This window comes from Onychostoma macrolepis, chromosome 01 (genome assembly GCF_012432095.1).
Source record: "Onychostoma macrolepis isolate SWU-2019 chromosome 01, ASM1243209v1, whole genome shotgun sequence".
Classification (NCBI taxonomy): domain Eukaryota; kingdom Metazoa; phylum Chordata; class Actinopteri; order Cypriniformes; family Cyprinidae; genus Onychostoma; species Onychostoma macrolepis.
Window position 1 is genome coordinate 21,222,676 of NC_081155.1, and position 27,585 is coordinate 21,250,260.

A 27,585-nucleotide genomic window follows, 5' to 3' on the forward strand; every position below is an offset into this window, starting at 1 on the left:
TATTTATTTATTTATTCAAAACACAAATCATTACAAAGGTGATGACAACTACTGCTTTTAATTTCTAAAAAAGTTAAACTGAGAACTAGCCTACAATTTTTGGCTCACTCAGTTTAGATAAATATAGGTTGAGTCAGCTGTCGAAGCTGGGTTACAAAAGGTTTCTGAGCATCCAAAGCCTTTCTCAATCGAAAAGGATCAGCCGGTAATTCTTTGCCTAGGAAATGCTGGGGAGAAATGGAAAAAAGGGAGATGAATCATCCAAAAACTCATTACTAACTGCCTTGTGAATTATTGGGAGGTTTTCCCCCTATCAATACTACATATAAGTTACTACCCCACTAACAACGTTTAGGCTGATGGCTTTTACAGTTATATTGCTGCCTGTAAACGCAGTGACATTTCTGAGGGAACTGCTTTCACCCGTATAAATCATCAGTCATAACTACAAAGTGAATTACTCACTGACAAGACTCATCTTGACATTGTACAGGGGGTCAAATAGGATGAAGGCAGGAAGTTTGAGCCCGTATCTGTGTCTGCTTTTGCTTTCAAGCACAGCTTGACTTTTTCCCCCCGTTACCGAACAGAGCAAGTCAACTTGACCTTGAAAGGCCGAGGACACCTTGAATGTCAAAGTGGCTTGGGTCTGCAGCTTGTGAATTTCCTCTAACCCTCGCAGAACCCGGGAGCCTATATTCCTATTATCAAACCATAACAATAGGGGAGATGGACGAAGACAATGGGAGATGCTACTGCGTATTAGATTGCAAATGCAATCCTGCCGGGGTCAGGCGGAATGCTTTCCCTTCCCAACAACATCATGAGCTAAGAAACGAGGAAGCAGCTAGGATGAAATCTACAGGAGGGATACCGAACCACATTAGGCATCACCCAAACATGCAATGTGGCACACAATAACGCTACGAGAGAATGACAGAAATGAAGAGAAAGACAGAGTGTGGCAGGGAGTGCAAGAGCAATGGGAGAGCAAACAGACTACAGTAATAACCCCATTGCACCAGGCAGCATGTGTTCTCTTCCCTCGCCGGAGCCGAGAGCTGTGGGCCGCGACTAGCGCAATCCTCATTTACAATGACCTGCTTGCATAGAGAGAAAACAGCAGCATAAATGTGATGAACACAAAGAAGGTGTTGGGAGGGGGGCACAAATTGCCCATGGGTGCATAAAATGAAACTGCGCAGCCACAGGTGCAATAATATCCTTATGACTAGCAGGCTAATGCGCTGCTCACCCTCACCTGAACCGGAGAGGTCGAGGCAATGAATCAACCAAACCTGGCTAAGACTGAGCGCATCTTCCATTTGTGTAAACAAGCCCCTATAAATAAATGATCGTTGTGGGCTTATCTGCAGAGCAGGTTTTCTTTTCTCTCTCGTGCTCGTTCTTTTTTTCTTCAGGTGCATTATGCATGTTAATTGGATTGCCCGGCATCAACTGCTTAAGATGACGGTGCGTGTGTGTGAGTACTTGTATGAGACCGTATGATTTACAGCTGCCAGTGGCAGTTAGAGAAACCAAGCTGCGGTGGAGAGTAGGATAGAGAACTGCCAGTCTGTCACTGTTACTGTGTGGCAAATCAGACTGTAGCTCATTAATTACATGCCTCTGTTTTCATACCAGAAAATGTGCCACCACACTGTGATACTGCCATTCTGCCTGTATAACACTCTAGCTCTCATTCATGCATCACTATTCTGGTACTCCACTGCTGAATCTACCAAAATAAATTATATTTTACCCGAATCACGAGCTTGCAGTTTGAATTTAATGCAATGAGATAAAAATGACCATGTTACATGAAACAGAACCAGCTTACTATTGTCCTCGCTTCACTGGCTGCACTCAAAAACAAACACATAACGTGAGAAGAGCTTAATTAATCACTCAGAAAGATGCATGAAATCACAGGTTGTCAGTTCAAATCAGATAATTATTTTACCACTTACTGAACATTTTTGAGTGGTAACTGAACAAATCTGACTCGATCACTAAACTGCAAATGATTATTTATAATCATCATTACTGACTGGTTGTTCATATGACAATGTGCAGTGCAAATTTAGATTAAAATGATATTTTAATGAAGTAAATAAATAAAACCTAAAAGCATTACAAAAAGTTTACATTTATTTACCGGTTTGTAAATTACTTTCTCTCTCAGAAAGTAAGGTTCAAAGTACCCTAAGGTACAAAAACTAAAGTTATTAGATAGTCATTACTTAAAGGTACATATTAGTACCTCAAAAATACCATCCCAGTGACAGTTTTGTACTTTTTCTCTCAGTGTGTGTGCTTAAGTATAAGTTTGTACACACAAAAACAAGATACATGAGTATCCCCAGCACAAAAACTAATATTTTATAGTAAATACTGTCAAATTGTTAAAGGTAAATTCACTGAAGAGACAGAAACAATGAAAAAAAGTAAAGGCTGTTTCAATCAGAACCCCCTTAGAGGCACATTCACTCTCTGTATGTTCATATGGCCAAGTTGCGATAGAGCACGACCCCATCATCCCGTCCCACTCTCATGATGCTGTTTACACTGCGCTGCCATTAACGGCCAGTGGAGAGCACTAACCTGGCTATTATTGCCGCTCTGGGCTAGCCCTGTGTCTCTGGTCCCGGGTCAGCCTTACGCCTGCATACTCGGCTGAGAGTGGACAGCTCCAAGTCTCACATCAGCCGAGGAGCAGCAGGTCAGAGTCATTTTTTTGTTTGAGAAAAAGCTATTAGAGGGAGAGCTTGTCTTTTCTCATTATGGCCTCACGTGCCTCCCTGCTCGCCTGTGAGCTGCAGGGTTAAGATCAGCGATGCTCACAGAGCAACAGTTACGAGTGCAGTCAGTGAGGCTCCATTGCACAGGTACTGGAGCGCTTCTGTGCAGATATTCTTTAAGAAAAATTAATGCAAGTTAGACAGCCTCCCACCAGGATCAAGCTTCAAGCCGCTAGCTATTATATTAAGCAAAAATGTGGAAAGCATATGTAGCACATAGGTTATAGCAATTAATTACTTCAACCTCCATATTCAGCTGTGATCTTATAACTACACGGCTCCTGTAATCACACTCTTTAACTATGGCCATCAGAGAACTGTAAAATAAATAGTGACCTCTGAATGTTTTCTCTGAGTTTCAGTCATCAAAATAGCAAGCTTTGTTGTTTTCTTTCCAAATTTTCCATTTCTCTTTCTCTGGTTCTCAACCACAGGCATGACACTACTTACTTTTAGCCATCAAAGCAGAGCCAGGGGTCATTCAATTATAGCTTTAAATAGACTGATTTAATTATTGGCCCTATTCTCATTAAAATGCTAATGGAGATTGTAATTAATAGATTAGGTATGAACATTGAGGGGAGCAAATGACAAAATAATAATTAAGCGTATGATAACAAAGGGCCTTAAGCAAAGCTCTCTGAAAATATTATGAACATTTGCTAATAATAAATATTTCACAATCCTAAGAGGCTCATAACATAGTTTGTGGAACTAAATGTGTTTTGCTAAATGGCTTGAGAGACACAAACATTCACAATATATTGCTTGATATTCGGTTCCATTTGAGAATGAAGTGCATACATTTACAATCATTTACAATCATTTTCGCAGTGAAAAATAATCAGACACATACTAACAAGAGATGACTGCACAGATCAACAACTACATGCATCCCAAAAAATAGGATGAAATAGAATCCCATTACTTAAATCATGCAAGACTGCAAAGACTAGCTTCCTAGTGTGAGGAGCTACTTTTTATTCATTGCACACATTTCTGCCCTAACGGTGAGCCTGTGGTTCTGAAATATCTTGATATTGTTCCATTTGTGTTTCTCGCTACAATGAACAGAAATGATGAAATTGCTATAGTGGACAACCAGTTTGTAATCAATAAAGCTCATAATGTCTAACTGTTTCACAACCAATATCCACAGGTATTCCAAAATTTAGATATATACTGGAAACATATGCAATTTCAACATTCGATGCAAACAAATACCATTTATATATACTGTATTACTAATAATCATTTCTTTGCAGTCTGTGTACTATAGCACATACTATATAGTTTGAATACCTGTCTGTTTTTAAAATGCTGTAATGATACTTCAGCTATATATCATAAATAGCAGGTGCTCTATAAAGTGCAAATATAATACTGTGCCTCACCTCTCACAAAAAAAAAAAAAAAAGAATTGGTTTGAAGTGGGAGCTGTAAGGTGCCAATCAATGGGTGCAAAATTTAACTCCACTGCTTTGAATAGCAGCTTTAGATGGCTCAAAAAATCTACAATGCTTGAGTACAGAGAACAGTGAGTCCTTGGTCTAGTGGAGGTATTGAATTCTGTCCATCCTTGACTGAAACAAGCTGAGTAGAGATGGAGGAGGATGTGGTGGGTCTGCAAATCTCCTCTTGAGTGAGCAAACTTTTCAAAGGAGGCCCTGGATGTTAGTGTTCTACATCAGCCACTTGATGCAGACAAAACACAATATGCAATTGTGATTCAAGTGGAAGTCAGAAGTTTATGTAAACCCTCTTTGAGGAAAATAGCACTTGACAAGATCCGGCCAGGTGTCAGTTATTACTTTCAAATACCAGTGCTATTGAAACTATTTGAAATCGTATTAATTGTTAACTTGCAAAACTGTGTGGCCCACTGTCTTCATGTTTCGAGATAATAATATAGTATCAGTTCTTTATTGGATTAGTTTCTGCTCTCATTCCTTAACAGAAGTAATACTAAGCACCCTGTGTGCTGTATTAGCCATTTTTCCAGGCATGAAGCAAAAGCATAATTAATAGCTATCTAGTTTAAATTAAAAAGTATACAGATATATAAAAAAAATAAATAACATTAAATCTAGCTAGAAGCCCATTAGTTAAAAAAACAGGAGGCTCATGGTCTGTTCTAATACATTATACATGGCTGGGTTAAATGTTGAGAGTGAGAGGCTTGTTAAGCCTGGACCGGAGAATCCCATGAGGGATTTGCCATAATGAAATCCTCAGCTTGTGTATTACGCCAGACGTAAGACATTTATTCCACTCCTGAATTTATCTATTCCTTCTCAACACAGGCATGGAGGAATATTATTAACCCAAGAATATACTCTCATTCGCAAGTTGAGAAATTATGGTGTACAATTCATTTGTAGTGTGTGGAGACCAATGTAGTTAAGGTTTAGGAAGATGTATGACTACCAGATGATTCATAAATGATTTCAGCTTTCCACTTCAAGTTATTTTCTATTTAGCACATAAAGTATGGCAAATGTGTGGAAGGTAACACCAACAAGTGAATACCATCTTTAGCAAAGCCCTCAGTGCTGAGTAATTGTGGCCTGAGGCGAAAGAGAAATCATAACAGTACTAGTGTTTATTCTCAGACACATAGGCTATTTCTGGATTTTGGTGATTCATGTCACACCATAGCATTAGCTTAAAGGGAACATCTGTATTTCCAACGTTTGGTAATCAAAAGCACAACGTGAAAACAGACTCTGAAATAATAAAAAAACAGGGATTTTATACATTTCCTGAATTGGTCTTGCTACGGTCTCTGCGACCATCTTCCCATAGGACATTTCCTGTTCAAAAACAGAACAAAATAGAAAAGAACACAGGGGTCTCAAATGTGTTTTGAAAAGTTAAACTGTTTTAAACTTGACGTGCCAAAAAAAAAAAAAAACTGCAAGATACAACGTAGCTTTTGCATGTGTGTGTGTGTGTGAGAGAGAGAGAGAGAGAGAGAGAGAGAGAGATGATAGAGAAATATAAAGAGATTCAATGTGACAAATTGTAAAAAAAAAATAATAATAAATAAATCTGTGACGTAAATTGACATTTTTCTGTGTTAAACGGCATATTCAACACCAAAAAAAGGGGGACAGAAAAGTGCAGAAAGGTTCTGGCATTGCGTACCAGAAGTGAGTGTGACTACATTATTCAACAGACCACACTGTCTGAGGAAGCATTTACACTTGTCACTTCATGCGTTTTCTCAAATCAGATAGCTATCTGATTGGTTAAAACTGTTTTCATTTACACTTGACTGCATAAATGTGTCTCCACAAAAGTATTATAAATCAGATCTTCAAATCCAGTGCTATATGCAATTTCTGTGGTGATCATGTCACCGAAAGCAACAGATGTGTGTTATTTTATTTATCATCAGCTGATTTAAAGACTGCAGCTGTTGAGAGAGTGTCATCAGCACTGGTGAAAGAATTTAGCATTCAATACTTTTAACGAAGATTACTTTTTTGAGTTTTGAATATGTGAAGATGTCGCAGACTGAAAATGTGATGCCAGACAGACTGATGCAGTTACCGCATGCTTGCTGAAGCGAGATGTCTGACAGGCCACATACATGTGGAGATGCATGTTGCAGTAGCTTTGTGGTATGGCTATAACACGTTCTCACACCAATTTTTTTATTTTATTTTTTAAAAATCCAAAACAAATCCCGCACACTATATATGCAAAAAATATCAAAATATTTATTAACAACGATGTTTCGGTCGCATGACCTTCATCAGGAATGTTTTTCTTTTCAAACATGACAATCACAAAGTGAACCACATTTAAAAACAAATTCATGACCAATCTCTGTAGAGATCCATTGATCAGTAACGACCCACCCTGGGTACATCATTAACAACATTAATCCATATACATATGCACATAAACACATCCTGGAATTTACTTTGGAGTGTAACTTGTTGAGAGTAAATTTTTTAGATATGTGGGTCCAAAGAAATGATGATAAATTGATAACGACTGTACACCAAGGACACGGATCGTAATACTTTGTTACTCGCAACCAGTTTTCATTCGACTTCTTTAAAAAAGGGACTTCCTAAGAGCCAATTTTATAGATTGAGGAGGATTTGTTATTCTGATGAAGACTTTATTGAAAAATCGAAAATCATGAAAAATAAGTTTTTAGATAGGGGCTACCCTTCGGGATGGATTGAAGAAGTGTTTAATAGTGCTTTTCAAAAGACGTGTTTGGAGTTGTTAAAAAAGAAAACGAAAAAAGCAAAAAAAATTTATTTTACGTTTATTACAACACATTCAACTAAGTCTTATTTAATGAGATCGATTTTTAAGAAATATTGTTATTTGTTGTCCTCTGATCCGGAGTTGGGTACCATTTTTCGACATCCACCTTTGATTGTCTACAAACGTTCCAAAAATTTGAAAGATTCTTTGGTACATGCTCGTTTTCAGACAGATACGCTTGAGTCTACTCAGAGATTACTTACCCCGATATCAAATGGTAATTATCGATGTGGTAATTGTGCTCAATGCAATAATACATCAAAAACTTCCTCCTTTTGTCATCCAAGAACCGGTAAGAAATATAGAATTAATTCTGTTATTACTTGTGTTTCTACGTATGTTGTTTATTTGATTCGTTGTCCTTGTGGTTTAGCTTATGTTGGAAAAACATCACATCAACTTCAACAAAGAATTAGTGAACACAAGAGTTCTATTAGGAGAAAAGATTTGAACTATCCAGTTGCAGCACATTTTCATGCCTTGAATCACGATGTTTCTACGTTACGTTTTTGTGGTATTGAAAGGGTTAATGTGCCACCTAGAGGTGGCGATATTGAATTGCTTTTACAGCAACGTGAGCTGTTTTGGATTTTTACCCTTCAGACATTATCACCTAATGGCATGAATGATGAAGCTCTATTTAATGTGATGTTATAATGTAATTTGTTTTTGATATGTGTGTTAGTATGTATGTATGTACAGGATGTGTTTATGTGCATATGTATATGGATTAATGTTGTTAATGATGTACCCAGGGTGGGTCGTTACTAATCAATGGATCTCTACAGAGATTGGTCATGAATTTGTTTTTAAATGTGGTTCGCTTTGTGATTGTCATGTTTGAAAAGAAAAAAACATTCCTGATGAAGGTCATGCGACCGAAACGTCATTGTTAATAAATATTTTGATATTTTTTGCATATATAGTGTGCGGGATTTGTTTTGTTTTTTTAGTTTTTTCACCTGGCTGGTCTTTGTTTCCAACGCACCTATTTATTGCCATCAGGTGTGCGGAGGTTTTGTTAATTGATTTATTTTATTTTTTGCCATTTTGGGAGGAGTAAACTTTACGTATGTGGATACAATAATCAGATTAATTTACACTTGTCCTTTTTGCGTCTAGAATGCATCTCAAACCACCTCCTGAAGTGGTTTGTTTCCAATTGCAATCTGACTTGAATGCATTTCAAAGGCCATTTACACCTGGTCTTTTCGCAATCTGATAGCTATCTAATCAAAGAAACACATGAAGTGGCCAAGTGATGGCAAGGTGCATTTAAAATATTAATAGTGTCAATTTTCATCTTATGTTTATTTTAGTCTCTTCACCACTCAACTGTGCTCTTAGTACTAATGCACAGTACAAAATGTCCAGTAGAGGGGGAAAAAAAAAGTTTCTCTACTACAAACGCACAGACCCTCTGGCATGTGTTCTCGACTGAATCACAATTTCATATATATTAAAAGGTGATGTCACCATTCATTTGACAAAGCGCACAAGAGCACAATTGCCGAAATTATGATTACATGCACTTAAATCTTTGCTGACCAACTGAAGATGGTCTTTGAAATTCAATTAACCCATTACAGAGTGGCCTTGGGGAAGTGGATACTGCAATCAAATATGAAGAGAGATTATTTGCCATGATGGCCATCTTCACATGTGAAAATAGAGCATGGCAGATTAATTCTAGCTACACCAAGGTCACTGCAGTGAGCCAACAAGGAATGGAAAGATGAGAACTGGAGGTTCAGCTTAAAATGCAAAGTCCAGGATCTTAGCTGGTTAAAAACTGGGCTTATGATATTACAGCCACAACATGCACAAGATTACATTACACTTTTGCCCAACCACTGATAATAAGAAGCCAGTCCAAATCCGCTTTTGGTGATGCATGTCTGCCACATTTGACAAATCCAACTCTCTGTACACTCGCTATCCTCAGTCACCTGGATAACAGCACCAGCTCTCAAACTCCCATTACTTAGAAGATCACTCAGGTTTCCTCCACTTGACTAGGTGCTGTGTGCTTCATTGTGAATTAGTCCCATTGCAGTGAAAGTAGTCAATTACTGCTGTCTTATCTTTTGTGCTACCCATCCACTTTCCTCATCTCCAGTCAGAGAAAGTCCTTAATGATGGGTCTCAGATGAGCGTTTGACATTTTTTTTCCCACCCGCTCCCCAACTGCACTTCAAGGCCTAGGAGCTCCATTAGGGAGGTAACCTGTAAAGCGTGGCTGCAGGCTACGGCTTGCACTCCTTCTGCCTGTAGTCTTACACTTCTCCATTTAACACTGAGAGACATTAAAGGCAGTGCCTTGCCGAGAGCTTAGAGATACTGAGGCGAGGCAGGGAGGCTCAGACTGCAGCCTGACACTTGGCTTTGATGGCAGAGCTGACTGCAATTTGGAAACAAGGTTTTAAATAGTTTAAAATATGATCTTCGGGCTGTGACGAGACATTTTAAACTGGGTATCTTTGATATATTTTTTTTTTTTTCCCTTTCTTAAAAGGAGAAAAGACAGATGTATACCAGTGGTTCTCAACTGGGTAAGAGGTCTGTTCTGACAGGGTGCAGGACAACAGGTGGGGAAAAAAACAACAAAACAATGCTATATGCCTATAATAAAATGCAACTGATAATATAATTGTGCATAGATAGGATAACAAAATAAACTGTTCCTCTTCAGGAACTTGAGCTGCGTGCGTGACCATGCTCTGAATCACATGTGTAATCAGTCCAATGGATGGGCGAGACGTCACGGGCGGGGTGACGTAGAGACCAGAGAGCTTAAGAGCACGTGCGGTGGATACAGCTGCAGCTTCTGTCATTCAGCAAAGCGCTCTCTGTGTGTGTCAGTCTTATTTATTGTTGTCTGTCACAGTAAAAGCATAAGCCATGTCGAAGACGAAAGACAAGCATATAAGGATGAGAGCAAATAGCATTTTAGACTGAGTTCCTCCCTGCCCGGGAAAAAAAGAGCTACGTTACGGGTGGGGATATACACAGGGCAGTGGTTTAGAAAGTTGTCATACTGAGGCTTCCGCTTCAAGAGCTCGACCGTTTCTGCGAGTGTCGTCAGGTCTCGCTACAGAGAGTTATTGAGGCCTCTGCTCACCAGAGCTCCACTAGGACAGCATCTGTGAGTGGTAGGCTCTAGGTGAACCTCCTTACAAGATGTCCGGTGTGTGGAGTGTAGTTAGGCCTCCCAGGGGTGCAAACTCGTCAGGGGTGAAAAAGGTGACAAAATCGTGAAATAAAATGGAAAAAAGAAAAAACACACTGATGCACATTCTTCATTCGGTCATAAGTTGCTTGCCGTTAGCTTGTTCCTACACGTTTTACGTAGCCTCTGGAAATATGGATAGCATGCCTGCAGCGTCTAAAAGTTATCCTTCAGGAGTGAGATTGGTTGGTTGAGGGAAAGGACATTAAGGTAAGCCAATCAGAGGCAGAGTAGGGCGGGTCCATTCCTTTGCCAACAGGGGAAAAAACGCTACAGGTGACGTGACACAGATGACACGCAGATACGACCCCCCCCCCCCCCCATTACATTTTTTTTTTTACAGATCTACACGATTCACGTGAATGACCTATTTCAAGGTGAAAACGGCGAATTTCGCCGAAAGGTGACAAGTTTGCACCCCTGCCTCCTCTCGGTTTAGAGAGTTGTCATTCTGAGGCCTCCGCTCCAAGAGCTCGACCATTTCTGTGAGTGTCGTCAGGTCTCCTCTCGCTACAGAGAGTTACTGAGGCCTCCGCTCGCCGGAGCCCCTAGGGGATGGAGGCTCCACCCCAAGGTGGTGGAGCTCATCTGGAAACAGACTTGGCCAAGGCTTTGTCTGTACACCTCCCCAGATCGCACGGCTCCCGGGAGTTCTGGAGAGAGTGTGCCGGTCTGGCCGGGCCGAGTACGCTTCTTGGACCCGATTTCCCTTTTTGATGGCTCTCCGTGGGAGATTTCCATCAGGAGGGATCTCCTCTCTCAGGCAGAGCCTTCTCCCCACCCGGAGTTTTGGAACTGTGGATGTAGCCCCTGAGGGGGCACAGCTCATAAGTTCCAGCCTCTCAACTGAGGTTGCTGAGACCATTCTCCAGTGCAGAGCTCCCTCCACGAGGAAACTGTACTCCTTGAAGTGAACCTTCACTTCTTGACGCGGCAACCACCAGCTCAACCCAGTTAACTGCCCAGTTGGTTCAGTGCTGGAGTTCTTGCGGGTACGGTTCTCCGTGGCGGCCCTAGCTGCTTACCACGCCGCTCTTGGTGGTCGGTCTTTCGGGAGAGACCCACTAGTTACATGTTTCCTCCACGGTGCACTGAGGCTGAGGCCTCCGGCCAGGAGAAGCTTATGCTAAGTGGTGGATTGGGATGCTATCCATAGCCTTGAGTCCTCTGATCTCCCCTCTCCCTTGGGGGTCAAGGCTCACTGCCCCTCTATGCAGGACATTTGTAATGCTACGGGTTGGTCCGCAACCCTCACGTTTGTGATTTCTATGACCTCAATATGCATGCCACTCCCGGCTCCTCTGTTCTCTCGCCTTAGTTGTGCACTTCCACACTAGGCAGGGATTTGAAAGACTGGCAGCGTGGGTATTCTTGTTCCCAAAGCATTCGATGCAGCTCGAGTTCCTGAACGGGAACACCTCAATTGTGTTGAGGTGTTCCCTGATTCAGAGCGTGGTCACACTGAAGGCGTTCCCAAAGCGTTCAACGCAACATCTCGTTCCCTCAGGGAACTAGGGTTACATACGTAACCTTGAGGCGGCTTAACTTGGATGGAACAGAAAATATTACCGTATTATAAATTATAATATAATTTGCTAATGTCCACTGCTAAGGCCATGAGTTCAAGGATTTGGTTTTATGTATTAGGCTGGTCTGGTAGGGTAAACGTACCTATTAAGCTCACGTACCCATTAAGCACACTTCCATTTTTGAGATCAGATTATAAAAAGAAAAATAATTTATTATCCTACTTGATGTCTTAACCAATTGATATGTTTGTTACTATATACCTCCTATAATTTCAAGTCAATCAGATCATTGCACTCTGAGATATGAGTCTCTATGTGTTCACACTGTCTGGCGGCCATTTTGAAAGCTGTCTAAAAATTTTCACCAAAAGAGGAGCCCCTTAAATGTGCGTTTTTTAGATGTTTAAGCCTTTATTTTGGGTAAGTTTCACTACTTATTGTAAAATTAAGAGATTAACGTTCAGACTTTTGCATATTATATCCTTGAACTTGGATGTGGGAAATAATTACATTAGATCCAAAAGATAGTTTTACCAACGTAGCAACTGTAGCAACTGTGATGCTACAGAACACAGTTAGCTGACTAGCTGTATAAGATTGTGTGCTACGCTAACATATTACTCAACAGGCATTACTGCTTGTACTTTTACATCCATAATATTATAAATTGACAGTTTATTACTGGTCTGTCATTTTACATTGCTGTAATTTTTTTTTAAGATTTCCTATTATTGTAAGGTGAGCTTAAGGGTGCACTACTATGAAAATCACACAGCAATAGTTGTTCATATTAAAATATGTATGAACTTAATACATGACCTAGACTATTTATTTAGCAAAAATCCTGTCATTTTAATAAATTACATGAAATTTATTAAAAAATTCTGCTACTCCAATTAAGCTCAGTGTGCTCTCTTTAAGCTCTTCCACATTGAACGTCTATGTAAATACTCCATAAACAGACTTTAAATATTAACTGATGGTTGTCACTTTAAGTTAAGTTAATCGATTTTCTATGGATTCTGCCAACTCAAATCTGCAGACTGGCTCTGATATTTGGCATTAACTTCTCCAGACTGTAAATCTGTGGAAAATCGGGGGCAAAAATCGTGTAGTGTATTCCAGCCTTAAGAGACTATAGATAAGTCGACATCCATTTAACAAGTGGTTTCATAATGAGGCTAGTTTCTGTGTTCATCCCCATGAATTAAATGTTTTATTGGTTTGTGTTATTTGATTTTTGAATGTGTGTTTCTTCGCTGAATGCAGACTAGTATAGATGTTGTAATGTGCTTAAATGACACTTCACTATGAATATATAACTGATCAAATTGAATGCCTTGTTGCTTGATTTTAGTGTTCTGGTTTATTTGTGATTGACGTTGTACCTTCAAAAACAATTATTCTTTAAAAACTTTCCTTAAAATAAACGAGCTTAATGGGAACAGGGGTATGCTTAAAGGGTACAAAAATGTACCCATTAAGCAGAGTCAGACTTTTTGAATTTAATGATGTATATCTTAATTGAAATGCTTTTTCATTTAAATAAAATTTAATATATTTGTGTGAGAGATTAATATTTTATTTTAACATAACTTTTTGTACTGAAACCAATATCGTGTGCACTAAAAATGTCTCAGTGTAGATTTTGGTGAGCTTAATAGGTACGTTTAAAATAGAGGCGGCACACTAATTGTATTGGTCTGGGGATCCCTGCTGATTATTATTATTATTAGCTTCATTTTAAAATGGCGTTTTGGTTGCTTTTAGTCAGAAAACGTAAAGAAACTGACACACAAAAAGCAAAATAATATAATTTCACTTACCTGGTCTATCACTTGAAGCAAACATCCATCCCTTCTTAAAAGTCTGTGTTAAAAGAGAGCTGCCTGTTGTGCTATTTAATTAAGCCAACTGCTGTAGCCTATATCCAGCTTAGGCGTGTTCTCCCTTTATTTTTAATTTGTATATATACTGTTTGAATGACAGCTTGGTAAATCTGTTGGCGATCAAATATTCAATATCGCTACTCGTGATAAGTACTTGGTACATTATCAGCGCAGCAGGAGACGTTCAAACTAATATCACATAATTTACATCTCTATAATGATTGGGTGATATACCAGAAGGGAGGCTAGCCTCTCAAACAGCTTGCAAGCCTTATAGCAAGTATTCACGTAAAAACAGTCGATTATGTATTGAAGGATAGTTCACCCAAAAATGAAAATTACTCCATGATTTACTCACCCTCAAGCCATCTTAGGTGTATATGACTTTCTTCTTTCAGATGGATACAATCGGAGTTATATTTAACAATGTCCTGGCTCTTCCGAGCTTTATAACGTCAGTGAATTGTGATCAAGATTTTGAAGCCTAAAAAAAGTGTGTGCATCAATCATAAAAAGTACTCCACACAATTCCGGGCCTTTGTAGCATTTGTGTATGAAAAATATCTGTATTTAAAACTTAATAAACTGTAATCTCTAGCTTATGTTAACTGCCGTATGCAGGATCACTACAGAGTGGTGTTCCAGCGTAGGTTGTAGCCGTAGCATAAGCTCCGGTGAGAATATTCTACACGGTTTAAAAAAACAAAAAAGGTGAGTCAACTTAAGTTTAAGGCAACCAGCTTCAGCAGATTTTTGAGTTGGGAAATTTCTCAACTTTTTGTTGTATAAACTTAAAACAAGAAGTTGAGAAAACTCAAAAATCTGCTGAAGCTGGTTGCCTTAAACTTAAGTTTGCCCAACTTTTTAATTTTTTTAATTTTTACAGTGTAGTTTCGCAAGAACCAAGTTTTGTTTACAGTAAAGGAAAACCAGTCTCCTCTTGGCTTATATCAAAATCATCTGACATTTTCCTTTACAAATCCTCGTTTTGTACCTCTAATTCGTGACTAGTGTTGTTTTGTTTTACTCTCTCCTCTGTGCCTCTTCCGTGTTAGTCACTTCTCACCGGAGCTTACACCATTCCTACGTCCCACGATAGAATGCCACTCTCTCGTGAACGCGCACGTCAACCTTCTACGGACACTTTGGTAATAGAATCGCCATTGGCTAGTAAATATTTTTAGTTTACTCGCCAGACTAGTATTAAATATTTGATATTAATATACTATTTTATATTTATATATAATAGCTTTTGTTTGTAAGATGGCACAGATTTTTAAATATCTGAAAAGTACACAAGTATTATAATAACCATGTATAAATGTATATTTGTCATTTTAACTGAATTTAGGACTGGTGGTGGTGCTTAAGATATTGTTTGTCGTTTAGTGTTTCAATAAAAAAAAGGAAAAAAATAATACTGATAAGAGAATACTACTCCGAATTCTAATAACAATATAAAATGCACTAAGGATTAATGAGCTGCAGTGTTCATGAATATTAATTATGTTGTCTGCGTTCGCTCGAATTGATTTGCTGAAATCAAAACAGGGATGATAAGGTTAACACCAGCCAATGAGATTACCATTTGCCTATTAGTTCCGCCCACTACCGGAGAGCCCGGCAGTTCTTAAAAGCTGAAGATTTCCAAAGGAACGCTGTTATTTTGACAGGAAAATACATCAAAGAATATCGTTTACATATAGCGCATCAATTCTGCATGTTATGTAAGACTATCTTGTGCTCTCTTTCTTTGCGTGTGTTTGAGACAAAGAGATGGCGAGTTGTGCGCCTTCACACTAGAGTTGATGGTATGTCAAATACAGGTACGCTGCGCATCCATTCAGATAAACTAAAAAATGGCACACATCGCTTGACGGAGAGTGAAACTCTGAAGCACTGAGTGTTCAGCGAGTGAAAATATATCTGTAATAAACTTATACTTAGCCTCCAACTCACACACTGGCTTGTAAAATGTAAGAATTTATTAGCCATTGGCTAATATTAGACATCATTTAGTCGCCCAGAGTGAAAATTTAGTCGCATTTTAGTGATTTAGAAGATTTAGTGATTTACTCGCACTGTAGATGGTTGCACAGGAAAACTCTGTGATATTTTATTTATTTATTTATTAATTTTTTTTAAGCTTTATTCTGATCGCCAAACACTGACATTAAAAGAAATCTCCTTTTGTTGTCCAAAAAAAAAAAAAAGACATACAGCATTAGAGCAACACAAGCATGAATAAATGATGATTTAATTTTCATTTTTGGGTGAACTATCCCTTTAAGTACTGAATTGGTAACGATACTGGTACTTTTGACAACACTAGTATTTGTTTGTGCTATTGCTTACAGTTTGTTCTTATTTTATTACTGACAGTTTACTTGTGTTTATTCAGCCCTACAAAATTTTTTGGCAGTGTCAGGTCAGGGGTCACCACTATGTGCTGAATCAAAACCAGTTATGAACCACTGACATGAACTTACTTATCTTATGACTAACTGTTCAACTGACAAGGTGAACACATAATAAAATTAGCAAATTATATATATATTTTTACAATTATACATATAAACACTGAAATAGTTCAGCACTTCACTTCCGTTCTGTTTACTTTGTTCTGTCACAAAGGGGCAAATAACACATTTTATAGAGGCATGCAAGTAAACTTAATTTCACTACAAGAGGACATTCTAATAACTTACATAAGCAGGATTCAATTAACCAAACACAAAATAACATCCTACCCTTCAGAGCTTAACAAAAAGTGCAAAGGCCATCTCTGGAAAACAAATGTCTTAATAAAGTTTGATAATTAGAAAGGGGACAGACTGGCATTGAGAGGGGGCGGTCAAGCTACGTTGAAGGAGGATGACAATACTGAAAAGGTCCCACTCAATCGCACCCACAAGGCCCCTCAGCTGGAGTTACAATTAGCACATTGGGGTGTGTTCAGTGCCTGCTGTTTGCTGCATGCATTAATTGTCTCACACTAGCTGTTGCAACAGTCTTAGAGCACTGAACCTTGCCATCTGACTTTTTCCCATTTGGCTCATGGTGTTTTTGTTTTTGTTTTTCTGTTGATTAATTAACAATGTCTTTTTAGAAGGAAAATAAGGAATGAAGCAGAAGAAAAGCAGAACAGCAAAACTTTTAATGAAGTGATATTAATAAAAGATAAGTGCTCCTTCTGAAGCGTGCAGTCCTGATACAGACTGTTGACCGTTAAGACTTGCCACCCACTCAGCTCACTTATGAAATGCCTGAGGACAATTCATATAAAACTGTCAAGAGTATAAAACTGTTCTTCCATAACCAAACATGTAATGCATCTCAAATTACAGCTGCTAGAGCAGGGCCTCTGGGAAAGCCAAGGGCACGAGAGGGCAGGACGATGCCAATGCCCTACTGTTTAAAATATTTTAAGCAATGTAGTATTTATGCTAGGACACCTTATACAAATGTGCCAGTGACACACCTTGAAAGGTCAAAGGTCAACACCAAATAGTTGTTCTATATAACTGCTGCATACATGTAATAATCACACTTTTATTTCCTGCAGCCGAATCACAGCATGCTGTTATTCAATAGAACAGCATGATTCCGAGTGTAATATTGCTTAAACGTATAGTACAGTATTGTCCAGTATAGAGCAACACTCCTTGCAGTCATTGCACTTTGGATAAAGGGACTTTTTTTGACTCAATCTGTAGTCTAGATGAGTCAATGCTAAATCCCAAAATTTAGAGCCAGTGTGCAGGTTTTGAGCAGTCAGAGTGGACAGATTTCCCAGAAAACTGCATGACATGCTCAGTCAGTGTATGACAGGCTCAGCCTATGATTTTTTAGCTTTGACTTTGATTCCATCCAATCAGTGGACATCAAACATGATATTTTGAGACAATTTCAGAACACATTCACTGTGTCCAAATATGGCTACTTCCACACTATATAGTATGCGAAAAACAGTATGTGAAAAGAGCAGCAAAATTCATAATATTCAAAACCAGTAGGTGAAAATTTACCAGACGACCTACTACTTATGCCGAGATTCTGGAATGCACATTCAGTCGACACTTTGCTATCCCATGAAGCCACGGGAGAAGAGTTGTGAAAGGCAGCGAAGAGACGCAGCTGACACTGGTTGGTCACGTGACAGCGACAACATGGTGGATTGAGTACCCATATTCAAACCCATTCATACCCATATTCATACTATATATAACATACTTTTTTAAAGGGGAGGTTCTAATTCTATTTCATGCATTCTTATTTACACTGTTAATGAGTTGGATTCTTATACTAAACATGGCCAAAGTTTAAAAAAACAAGTTGGATGTATGACGGAGTATTTTTGTGCCAAATCACAGGGTTCTTCAGGGTTCATATAGGTTTCGGAAAGTATTTTTTTTTTGAGTATGGCCCTGTATGACGTCATAAAGGGTGGAATTGGTTGTATGGGCACTTCTCCTAGAAGAGCGCGCCCGTGCACACATCAACCAGAGCAAGAAAACGCCAATCAACGTGCTTCATTCGGGTTACAGAAGTCGTCTGCAGCGCTGCACAGGACTCGCTCGAAAAGGATTTGTTGTTTTGCTTTTAGACCATGAAATCAACAGTTTCACCAAAGAAGTGTATTTTTGAGTGTGAGGGAAAGATAACCTTGTTCAGCTTCCCAAAGAACCCAGTGTTAAGGGAACAGTTGATGCAGTTTGTTTCTCCAGGGCAGCAACGGAGTGGTGCAAGTGTGTTTGTTTGTTCTCTGCATTTCAGTGTTGAATGTTTTGTTTTATAAACAAATTCAATAATGTCAAAAGTCAATACAATTTTTATTTCCGTTTTATTAATGCCGATGTCACAGCTTACAGACAATCTCTATGCAAAAGCTGTGTGTGCTCGTGACTCTTTAGCTCCGCCCACAGCACGCCTCCAGGAGCTTGACTGTTTTCAGAGAGAAGTGTAAAGCTGTATCTGTCTTTTATAAATCTTATAGAACTAAAGACTCTTCGGAGATATGAAGGATGCAGTACTATATGGATACTCAAGATTAACATGAGATTAGCAGAAACTGTGTGTGCTATGTCCCCTTTAACACTAGAACCGCCAGAGGTCGCTGTATACCTAAAAGCATCAGCGGGTAAATTTTACCCGCACACATGGCAACTGTTTTTATATGGCCAAAGAACATATTAATTCACTGTATTATGCCACTGTCTTCACAAAGAAGTGTCTAGAGTCATGAAATGCTTATGTCTAGTCGTCAACTATATTTTTACCCTGTTGTTTTATGTTTAAGACTTTTTAATGCAGCCTACACTAATCCATAATGGTCAGTAAGCTTAAATTTAAAAAAAAAAGCCTGCACTGACAACGAAAATTAGAAGGTAGTAAATATTTGGGTGGTGTAATATTATAATACAATGTCATTAATCAATATATTAGGATAACCCATGTTATTTAAATTACTAAAATAGCCAATAGACAATAATGAGCAATAATAATTCTCCACACTGCACAGGATGATGCTATGACAAATTCAAGCGCACAGCTTCACATAAGCCCAATTATTAATTTGTTTAGTTATATCATTTATAACTTGAATGAGCGAACAACAACAATAAACTTTGGGTAATCCCCCCCCCAAAAAAAGTTATTCATTACATCATAGATCGGATTTTTTTTTCTTCAGGAAACGGCGAGAGTAGAATAAATAGCAGCACCGTAGCGAACAATAAACGATATGGCAAGACAAAAAATGAAATAATAAAACCAAAGTTTGACCAATTATGAGTAACGTTAGGCTAAAACATCTAAATATGATGCCTGGATCACTGTCAGATGCTGAGCCAACCCAGGACGCATAACTTACCATCAGACTCTCCATCACTCATGGCATTTAGTGTTTCTAATACCTTCCTTCCATAAATCGCCTTTTTTTTTGTCATTTTGACTTTATTTATTAAACTGATAACCGCTAAATCGGTGAGTGAAAGGCGTTGCCTAGAAATGTACAATGTTAAAACACAAGCGGCAAGAAAATAACAGCGCTAAAATACATGCATTATATAGCGGGTAAATTTGACCCGCGCGGCGCTTATAGGTATAAATTAGTGGTGGGCATAGATTAATTTTTTTAATCTAGATTAATCTCACTGTAATCTTGGAATTAATCTAGATTAATCTAGATTAAAATGGCTCATTTGAATTCTGCCAAGTAGATCAGAATAAGTTCACTACTAGTAGTAAACAACTAGCAGTCATCAAGAATTTAATATTGATAATAACATTGAAGACATTGTATGATTATGCCTTAAAGATAAGGTTTTAATAGTTTTAGTAGTAGTAGCCGTTCTGCCCAATGTCTTCAAGTGAAACCGAACTTTTATTTTGACGGGTTGCCGTGAGGATAGTTTTTCTCAAATGAAACGCTCGAATGCTCATGAAGTGACTCTCAGAGCAGTTCTGGAGATGTTGTTCATGTATTTATGTCCTCATTTAGTGAGACGACAGACGTTAATATCGCCGCAAGCGCCACGCGGTCTTCTGTATGAGTAGTGAACAAACCCGCGCGTCTGCGCCATACATTAACACAGAGACACACAGAAGTCATATTTAAATAGACGTTTTGCGGCTTAATATTTACTAATAGGAGTGGGAGTGTGCTCACTTGTGTGTGTGCGCTTACGTTTGTTTGTGTTTGTGTGTGTGTGTGTGTGTGTGTGTGTGTGTGCGAACCGGGGCGGAACTCCGCTGTGCGCGCGATACAGAGAGCGCGACCATGTAACGTAGAGACAGAAATGACTTGCCGATTTCCATTGGGAAGCTTCTTAAAAATAAATTTTCCCTGAAGCAAACCCGGCGGCTTCATAGCTGCATCCATGTTAGCACGCATACACACAGGTTCAAAGACTCGTTCTCGCCCCCTACAGTGCAATTCGGCTAGGTATACATCCGCGCTAAAATATCAAGGTGAAAGTCATCATAGCTTGCGTAGTATAGATCCAGCTCCCAGCCCAACTTTGAGAATAGATTAACGGCGATATTTTTTTTATCGCCCGATAAGAGTCTCCCGTTAACGCAGCACGTTAACGCCGATAACGGCCCACCACTAGTATAAATGCTCCATTTTTTGATCTGGATTTATCAAAATAATTTTTAACAACATTGGGTTGTAAATTACATAATTTTAGTAAAAGTCAATGACTGGGAGACTTGAATGTTTTGTTGAAAATCTGTTATGTACATTTGAAAAACAGTCACAGGTAAAATTTACCCCGTGGCGGTTCTAGTGTTAATGCAATTTCGGACACGCCTATTGTTTTCATTTGATATGCATTTCCTTGCAACAAGGTGTTTACAGAACTCGTTTCTGCATGTGTTTGTTGTTTTCAGGAAACAAACTGAAAAGTGTGTAATCTTCAGTTTAGTGTATGATGTCCATTTTTGGTTGGCATGCAATGCCTAATAACTTAAAATATATTCTGATTAAAAAAATGTGGGCAGTTCGCCGACATACAGCACTGTTGTACTACGGGCATCCCGAGTTCAAATCCCAGCACAAGGACCTTTACCGATCCCGCACCCCCTCTCTCTCTCTCCCAATTTGCTTCCTGTCAACTCTAAACTATCCTGTCACACTAAAAGGCAAAAATCCCAAAAATATGAACTTAAAAAAAAAAAAAAAATGTTCTGATAAATGTTCTGATAGTAAAGTGACATTTGATTCTAGGGGTGATGAAAGTTAAAGTGCCAATGCAGTGGTGCAATCACATTCCGCAGCTCTAAGTCTTTGACATTATGCCATGGGTACAGATGCTTGCCGTGGTTTGGATCACGCCAGGTGTCCCTTAGTGATGATGGCCGGGCGCTAAAGTGCTGACGAAGTGTGATCTCTGCTTTAGGCTGAAGGCCAGGTACAAGGGTGCAATCATCATTTACTTGCTTGATTAGGTTTAATTAAATTTATAGTGCAGAGGGGGAGAAAAAAAAGTTAGAGAGAGAAAGTGCAGGAAGTGTGAAGAAAAAAGTAAATAATTAATGGGGGGCTACTGCTTTTCCTTAAAAGTGTACACAGATAACATAAAACACTGTGCATGCATGTCATGCTCTGAACTCCACTGTTTCACTCAGACACCTACTTCTAGTAAACAGGCTGATTTAAGTTTAAACATTAGAGGAAAGAGGAAATTGGACTGAATCAAAAGTGAAATGGCTTGAAACTCTGATGAGAAAAACAGCCTGCTTCACGCAGATAGGGTAGCAACAAACTCTTACATACTGAAGGTTTCCTTTTTTTAAGAATCCCTGTAGACATGCACACGGGCCAATAAACCCAGCTCACATTTTGCTATAACACACATACAATGAAACAGGAAGCTAGTAGTTCACCTCAGCCAGATTTTTCATGTGGTTCCCATAGAAACAGCAGAACAGAACTGAAAGGGACGCTATCAAATACACTATTTTTAATGCCAGCTAATTTGATATAATTGACTCAGCAAGATGGGGTCAGCAGAAGAATGATGCTAATATCAGATAGACAGATGAAGCCTGGACCTCGCAATTGGGTGACATTTAATGGGACAAAAGAGGGCTTGTTTTTGAAGGCATGTTTACTCTGAAGGAAAATCTGAGGGGTAAGGAAAGCTACATTGGCATAAGGAGGCATAGGAAAATCTTATGTTTTAAAATTCAAATATGCCGTGTATATTTTTGAAGTTTATTTTAAATTGCACAAAATTAACCTGTTAACAGTGTGCGTATAGTATGTAATATGTGATAATACTATAATAATAACAACAACAATAATAATAATAATAATAATATCCAACTGCTCTTTATTAATGTTTTTGGTTGTTGTTTATATTTTTCACAGATTTCAATTTTGAATGTTATCCTTGCTTCCAATACCGTAAGGAGAAAAAAAAAAAAGCTACAATGGCACTGCTGCCAAAATTTATTTTCCTAATATAACTTCTAGGATTTCATATTGCAAAGCTGACTTCAGTGCATCACGTTTAAAATACTTGAAAATCACTGTGCACTCTGAAGGTTTAGTTAATTTAACAGAGGCTGTCGGCCTTGTCCCAAACTCATTTGCAGGGAGTCACACTGTTCACTTACAACAATACACTCCCCAAAGTAGTTTGGATGGACAAATCCAGACCAGTGTAAAAATTGCTCAGGCATAACCTGCTGAAGGCCTCTGTAAATAACAGGTCTCATAACTGCAGGCATGGTGGGATATGTCCTGGTGACGGTGTCTGCCTTGTAGTTTATGTGACCATAAAGTGGCTCGCTGTACCTTGTCAAAAAGCAATGAACTCAGACAAAGATTTCCAATGTTTTCGCTCCAAACTGTCCCGCTCCCTTTCATTAACCTTCACTGATGGAAAGCCGAGAAAGAGGGGCACACGAGCAAATTTAGTGGAGAGAAACACAGAAAGGTCCGCTCTTTTTTTCCACACTCTTTTTTGGACGTTTTTTTTTTTTTTTTGCTTGTTGAAGTGACCAATCAGACAGGCAGAAGTGAGATTCTCTTGTCAGAGTGCAGTTGACACGCTCCAGCTGAACTGTGAGAGCCTTTTGTTCAGGCAAGCGTGAAATTATGAAACATGACAGCGGAGACGCCAAACATGGCCGCATCCTCTCGGAATGCAGGCAGGATCAGGGATCCTCCGCAGCTCAGAGCAACACTGATGAAGGCTTGACTAAGGGGGGTGGGACCGCGGGGGGGAAAGGTGTTCTGCTACAGTACATTCATCTTTGCGGCATCAAGCTAAGTTAAAAACCTTTCACTTTAATAATACACTGTTAGAGCTCAGTTCTATAAAAATAACATGTTAACATCTGCTGGACAGAATATGATGAGGGAAAAAGTCTGATATTTGTAATTTTACATGAACAAAAAAAGTGTGTATGAAATGTCATTCATCATCAGCTGCTCAAAAAAACATTTCGGAAAGCTTATCCTGTTCCATTCCAGAAAGCCTTCTGATGAGCCCTCATATCAAACTTAAGGCTGATTTGTGGAAATTACGGATGTTTTGTTTCACATCTATTACTTAAAAAGCACTAGTACAGCTTTTAAATTTGACATTTATGTCATGGAATACACTTCCGTTCACATATTTGGGATCATTTTTTCCCCCCTCATTAAATTCTTCTAAAGTAGCAGTAAATGCTTTGAAATTCTTAAAGAAAAAAAAAAAAAAGAAAAAAATAAAGTACATAAATAAAACTCAAATTAATACAGTTCTTCTGAAATTTCTGTTCACCAATGGATCCTTTTCTCCACAAATATATGAATCAATATTAAGCATTATTACCATTAGTAATAAGAAGAAATATTTCTTGAGCACCAAATCAGCCTATTAGAATGAGCATGTGTGACTAAAGACTGGAGTAATGACTGCTAAAACACTAAGATAAATAAAAAGTAAAAAAAGAAAAAAAGGAATTAAATATGTGCAATTACAAAAAGAAATAGAAATGAAATGGAAAAAAAGTAAAAAAATAAAATAAAAATAAAAAAATCAATAAAGGTAGCACATGGCATGGAAAGTGAGAAAAAAAATACAAATAAAAAACACTGAAAAGTAAAGCAACAACCAAAGACATGAGTACACAGTCCAGCCAATTAAAAATGCACACAGAATGCTAGAACATATTTTATGTGCACACCTCCACAAAATGCTAGCCCATTTTCACACAATCTCTATTGATTTGAATATAAATCAAGTAAAATCATCCAATCACAGCGTGAAACATGATTTGTGCTTAAGGTCAGTTGCATTAGGGGGCTCTTATTCAGAAGGTATGAAATTCATGACCTCAATTGGGTGTCAGATGTCACTCGCACCACTGAGCCCAAATCATTTTCCACATTCGCACAGTAATTTTCACTTGCAAATGCAAGTGTAATGTCCCCACTGTAGAGCCTTGTCCGAGCTGAATTTGATCTTGAATCACCTGCACATAAGTGCCACATTTGGTATCAGAGTATGCACACTATAGTTTTACATTTCTATAAACACCTTCACCAACTTAAAACGGATGCTATAATGTTGTGAACTGAACAAAAATATCCATATTTATGTCATGCTGAAGTGTCACAAATGAAAAATAAATAAGCTCAGAATAGTGTGACTAGAGCTACTAGGCTTTATAAATAAGTTTGGGCTCTTACTTTAAAATGCTGTTTGGGCAGTGCAGTTGGGCCACAGATGGGACAGCCGTTCACCCCCTACAGCAGCAGAGTGAGCTCAAGACGATCAGAGTCTGGCTTGTAATGACCAACATTGTTTCTGCTGCCACAGAACCCACAGGCCTGAGATAATCAACCACTGCCAAGCGTTCCAGGAATTAGCAGGAGAGTTAGCAAATGGCATGCTAGCACTGCGTCTGCCCTTAGCGCTCCTGTGTGGCACTCACCGAAGAAAACTACAGCCAAACAATTAGAGCCTGAGACTTCTGCACTATTACTGGAAATGGGGACATGTGGAGAGAAACAGAGAGGAAGTGGAAAGTTAAGGAGGACAGTGCTTCCCAAATGTAGAAGTTTTTCTAGTTTTCATGTAGAAACTATAGCAGTTTCTAATGACTGCCGAAGCAGAGTCACACACACATCTACTTAAACATTACAGAAAATATATCAAAATATGCGCATACGTGGTGTGTAATCGCATTGGCCCTCTTCCTGTTCTCTGGACCACATGGATCAAATTAGACGCTCCACAATCACTATAAGGCTAACCTGTTGCAAACTAATACATCAAAATGCTGCAAAATTCATCACAGAACTTAAGTATAAATGATAAAGTGATAAATTATATAAATTCCTAAATTAAAGTTTATTAAGGTTAACACTAGAGGTCGACCGATAGTGGATTTCACGGATACCGATAGCTAGGTTGGACCACACTGGCCGATACCGATTAATCAGCCGATAGTTTTCAAAATGGATACTGAAAGAAAGCTATTTACTATTAAAAAAAAAAAAAGCAGCAACAGTACTGAACCATACTTTGTAAATGAATAAAAATATTAATAGTATTTACTATACTGATCATTAAAGTTATTTCATAGTTTGCTAATGTTAAAAGAAGAAACTTAAAAAATTAAAAATGTAGCCTATTACTTGCTAATAGTGAATGTTGAAATGAAAACACTCTAACAAGGAACAATACTTCTACAGTTTTCATTAATGCTATGAATAGACTCTTATTGTTAAGTGTTACCATTTAATTTCAACAATCACGCTTAAAGATGGCCATCTTTAAATATCTACACAAGGCCATAGCATTAAAATTACATACATATGGATATTGTATGTGTACTCACACACTTTATTTGCTTCTATTTTTTAACACTTGATAATTATCTAATCAAAAAAAAAAAAAAAGTTAGTCACACAAAAGCGCAGCGCTGCGTCTAGGAGAACTCAGAAATATCACACACACACCAGCCGCTTTGCGTTCAAATCAAGTGGCGGTCTAAAATTATTTATTTAATCACCAAACGGACATAAGTTTGCTTCAAGAATGAACAATGTGGCATAAATGAGTTTGAAGTTCGGTGTTTAAAACAAACAGAGCAAGCGGAAAGAGAACCCGTGATCTGTATTACAGCTCTCTATATGATGCATACAGACTGTATTAGAGCCACAGAAAGACAAACGTTTTGCTGAAAAATGCACAATACATAATTTATAGCCTAGGGTGAAGTCATTATACATTCACAACGATTTGGGACAAATATAATGTAATTTAATAGAAAACTATGTGAATGTCGCTCTGTTCCGCGGCAGGCTTTTCTGTCGGCTGTATTTAAATGCGAGTCTGGAGTTTCCCGCTCTGTGCAGCGCGCAGTGTCACGTGTCAAAATAAACAACACGTGCTGTCAGTGATTTCCGCCTCTAGAGGCCGCTCTCGTACCGTATAATGCCAGCGGACCTTCTCAGCCACTCCAGAAATGGTTGCAAACCGGAAAACTATCGGCATGGATTTTTGCCGATACCCGATAGTTGTGGCAATCAACTATCGGTGCCGATTAATCGGCAAAACCCATGAATCGGTCCACCTCTAGTTAACACTACTGAATAAAAATTTAGGACAGAAAGAAAATGAAATGATTAGCAACTAAAACAATATTTTGATTTGATTTTTGAAACATATTGACTGAGAAAGAAGAGCTGAGGTAATCCATGGAAACCATATTAGTTTTCTTTTAATCACAATTCAGCAAGCATAGAGGTGAACCTGAAATAATGTAAATATTTTAAATTACAATAATAAGTTTGAGTGGATGTTGCCATTTTTGCCATGACATTTTTTTTCCAAACAAGAAAAATGTATTAGAAAATATGGTGTTTCCCCAGTCAAAATAATGTTTTGAAAAACTTAAAAATTATTGTTTTAAATGGTAATATTGGTTTTACAGTGTTATTTTTTCTTTAGTAATATTATGAAAGTAGCAACATTCCCTAATTGTAAAAAGGAAGAAAAAACGTCCCACAATGTTTGGTGGTATGGGTTGGTTTAAGGGTGGGTTAAGGTGTAAGGAATGGGTCAACAGTGTAATTATGAATGTAATTACAGAAATTAGTTACAAATGTAATTACATGCAGGAATTAAAAAAATATAAGTACAATGTAAAAACATGTATGCACACATTAAGTGCATTGTATCAAATTATTAGTGTATAAGTGCATAGTAGTTAAGGTCACCTAAAAAAAAGTGGGACCAAGAAAACTATGATTTCCATGTTTAAAAAACTGAATACCAAATACATACATTTTGGAGACTTGAAATGCACTGCATTACTGAGAATGCATTTCTAAAATA

At 38.3% G+C, this 27,585-nt stretch overlaps 1 protein-coding gene across 11 annotated transcripts in view; it reads right to left on the minus strand.

Moving 5' to 3' along the window:
• LOC131547855 (teneurin-3) overlaps window positions 1-27,585 on the minus strand; it is a 642,274-nt gene that overhangs the window by 488,997 nt on the left and 125,692 nt on the right. The gene's annotated exons all lie outside the window — the stretch shown is intronic.